The sequence below is a fragment of the Styela clava genome, chromosome 13, assembly GCF_964204865.1.
Source record: "Styela clava chromosome 13, kaStyClav1.hap1.2, whole genome shotgun sequence".
Taxonomy (NCBI): Eukaryota; Metazoa; Chordata; class Ascidiacea; order Stolidobranchia; family Styelidae; genus Styela; species Styela clava.
The window spans coordinates 13,894,763-13,898,972 of NC_135262.1; the positions used below are offsets into that span (position 1 = coordinate 13,894,763).

Consider the following 4,210-nt stretch of genomic DNA (forward strand, 5'->3'; position numbering starts at 1 on the left):
GAATTTTGCGATTATGTGTTTCCAACTACATGATAATAAACTATATGGTTGGTATTAGTAGGGCTACCAACCGTGCCGGAATAACCGGGACAGTCCCGGAATTTACGTCTAGCGTCCCGTGTCCCGGGCTGGAATACGGTTGTCCCGTAATTTAACGACAACCCAGTCGTTTTAAAATAGAAGGCCATTGTAAGCGTGTCGGCTTTGTTCAAAACGGGGAAAGGATGTAATTCACACAAATATATTATTCAATAAATTATATCGGTATGGATCAGTCAAATAAAAGTGAGTTGAAATTTGGGGATAAGACAAGTTTCGTCAACCGTAGCCTATGACAAAACACTGAAATAATGTGAACAATTGCAAATGAATGATAACATTATATACAGCAGTTATCTTAAGAAGATCAAAAAATTATTTCAGTAAGATTTGTTTAAAACTTTAGTCAATAAAGTTGTGACGTGAAACAATATTTTGTGTCTATTGTTTTTAGTTTATAATTCACTGTTAATGTAGGGCTCTTTTATTAACAGAATTTCATTATTCAGTCAGTTTTCAGGCTTGCATAGTCGTCTGTTTTTAGCGAGAGTTCATTATTTATTATATTTCCGTAAGAATTACAAATTTTAACAAAACTTTGTGAAAACTAACAAATATCTTCTTAAAGCGGCAAAATCACAACAAAAATACAAACTCAAATACCGGGAATGCTGATTTCTTGTGTTTTCTGTTAAACAATTAAATCTACTTAATACAAATTTTACATTTCCCCTGTTTTAGTTTTTTTTTTGCATTTATGCGTCAAAGACTATACATTTCACAAGTTTTTTTTTTCATTATGATAAAATTATTTCCAGTTTGTGAAAATAACACTGCACGACACGCGGCGTGCACTGTTGCTTTTGACATGCTTCGCGTTTCAAACGCTTCTGTTGCATCAATTTTCGAATTCTAGACATTAAGGTGTCCCGGAATGATTTAACACAAAGTTAGCAACCCTAAATATGAGTAGCATGTACCTAACCACGGCTAAATTTTCTATGGCGCTGTAATGGATGATCTTTATGTATATTGCAAGAATCACCAAGACTAAATTAATTGACTCAATTGTTCTACATCACAGTCATGACATTTTTACAAATTTTATTTTGTAGCATTAAGTCTGTCAGGACTCTACAAATTAGCAGTTTGCAACAATGATGAGAATAATAATTCATACGGTTCAAATGTACACAAATAAAAATTTTGCAAAAGTGGTATAGCATATTTATTCTTGAATTTATAATTACTGATGTTAAGTTAAGTTTGTAAAGAAAAAGGACCGAAAAACAGCTGGGCACCATGACTTTTTAATAGTAAGCAGAAACTTTCGTGGAGCACAACTGCAGCCATGTTTATTGCAAATCTGAATAACCAATTGAGTCTAGGTAGATTTGTTCAATACGACATCATCAATTATTCTATCTGATGTTCGAAAAAAAATATTCATATAACAAAAGTGTTTTAATTTATTTCACGATATGTTTAATCTCCATCTAGATGACAATGATCAATTTCCAAGTCCTCCAACAACTCTATCAAGATTTTGGCAACTGTCTCGACATTTCCAGCATCTTTTAGCTAAAATAAATATAACAAAAACTTCGGGTTTTGAAAAATTAAATTGGGAACATTCAATTGTAAATGAAAAATATTTTAATTAATATTTTGATTGAAGTAATATATTAAACAACTGAAAGGATAAATATTCATATATTCATTTTTATTTTTACCTTTCCATTTTAACTTGAAAATTGCTTCACAGCTCTCTTTAATTAAGCTCTTTTCAAATCTTTTACAAAAACAGGCACAAATCTTCCACACCCGTTTACATTTTTTGTCCTTAATAAGATTTCCTCTGTTTTTAGACTGAGTCGAATCGCCGTATTCACACAGAACGATACCTGTGAAAAGTTTTAATGAATTTGCTAATTTTAATGATAGTTCATGCATAAAATTTCAAAAACTGTATCTATTTATATAAACAAATATATATGTAAAAATAGAAACCTGCAGTTGGTTGTCTCGAATTGCCATGCCAAACTACTTAAATAATTCTAATTTAATAATGATTTTAAAATAGCCAATTCCCAGGTTATGGATTTTTTTTAGTTACCTATAAATAGAATGAAGCCCGTCGTTAACACAAGTTTCATTTTCTTTTCTTCAAAAATTTCCTTCGATAGTCTTCTTCAATTTAAAATGAACAAATTTTACTATAATTAAGACAAATACAATAATTCATAATATAGAATGGGTTTAATTGAAAAACGTATATGTAACATGTATAATCAAATTTGTACAAAGCTACTTAAAACTGAAAAGACTTGATAAATACGATGATACAAAACAGAAACACAATGAAGACAATGGAGAATGCACTAAAGACCGTATTCTAATGACTCGCAGGACAATAACGATGACCACGCGATATAGTTTTACATGAACTAATGCGACACTTGTGCATCATTTGTCTAGCACGTGTCATGTTTTTGTGCATATCTTACAATGAACGTGATGCAAACCCTTTGCGTTACATCTATCACGAAATATCGTCACGTACACCACAAGTTGCTGATTATTGGCATAGATTTATGATATTGTTTGACCATTCAGTATATTGCAGGTGTTTTGTTGAGATTGAATTCAAATTTTTGAACCAGTAAATCAGGGCCTTTAAGCAAGGATATTGCTTAATTTTTTTATCACGTTAATATTTACTGTCCCATTTATTCACCGAAACTAGGAATACTATTTCTATTTATACTATCTATCAAAAGCGCGTTGATAATTGTATTTTTCATTTATGCTTCATTTATCAGTAAATGAACAGTGAATCTACTTCGGTGATTAGCGTTTTATGTCGACTATAACTAAAATTTCGTACCTCATGCATTTTAACATTTTAATTGTGACGCCCTGATACATTTTACACAGCGTGGAAAGGCCTATTATGACGTCACATTATATTTTATGAAGTCGTTAAATAGGGTATCATGGCTTAGCCAAGGTTCTCGCATCGTGTGAATCCGACACCGCAGCAAATAATTTCCACAGTTTTGTGTAATATATATTCGTGAAACACGTTCTGTAGGCGTTTGTAGTAAACTTCATTTTAGTAAAATGAATTCGGGATAATTACTATCACGCTTTTTAATAGCAAGTTTTGTACAAAACGATCCATCAATGAAACATTCCCGCTTTTAATATTCACTTTACAAAAACTATAACAACATTCCTAAATTTAGCTGTATTGTACCCCCGGTTGTGGTTACTAACAAGATTATGGTAATCCCAGTAATAATCGATATAAACCGAAAATATCAACGTCAGTCAATAATGCTGAGTAGAAAGCATCAACATATTTCATGATTTTAATATTTATTTGATTTGGAATTGATCGCTAAATTGTTCAAATACATTTGAAGAATTTTGAGAATATTGAACGATGTTCATACATTTACTTAAAGGCGAACGTAAAATCCACTATTATTACCTTGTTTGTATTAGTATTCTGTAGTGTAGACTGTAGACGGTAGTCTATAATGATCGATAATGTTTCATTTCTCCGACAAATATCCTTTGTTTACTGCAAATACGGATGATCCGTACTATGAATTACAAACTATAGTTGTTTTTTGAGCTTATCTAAAATGATTGCTCGTAGATTACATAGAATAAGTGATTTTTTAGTCACTACCGAAAATAGATATTTTAGTTACTCCTTGATAACTGGGTTCACGTACACTAAACTGAAAAACATCAAGGGACTTTTCGAATAAATTTCTCATGTTTGTCAGACTACCTAATCCGCATATGAGTCTTTGTCACGTGTGGTGTATTAGAGTCAGACAACCTTGACAGACAAGTTTGCGAACTGAAGAAAAACTAATTACACTATTTGATGGCATATTTTACTCTATTTGATGACATTCTTTTTTCATGTTGACGCGTCATCAAATAAGTGACTATTTACTGAACCTGTACAAATTTATAAAAGCTAACGTGTATCTAAAGTATGCAAACCCAGGTTAATAAATTTGTGCTGAAGTTTGATCAAATAACAATATTAGGAAGAAAAACTGGAGAACAAGTCACAATAAAAAACTAAATAAACGACCAAGAGACAATTAATATATTAAATACTCTATTCCAAATATTGTCCATGTAA

At 31.3% G+C, this 4,210-nt stretch overlaps 1 long non-coding RNA gene across 1 annotated transcript; it reads right to left on the reverse strand.

Annotated features, from left to right (window-relative positions):
* Positions 1–1,182: 1,182 nt before the first annotated feature.
* Positions 1,183–2,247, reverse strand: LOC144431205 (uncharacterized). The gene is made up of 3 exons (XR_013479875.1): positions 2,156–2,247; positions 1,773–1,943; positions 1,183–1,620 (listed from the first exon to the last, which is right to left on the reverse strand). It is a non-coding gene; the product is annotated as an uncharacterized LOC144431205 (long non-coding RNA).
* Positions 2,248–4,210: the final 1,963 nt, after the last annotated feature.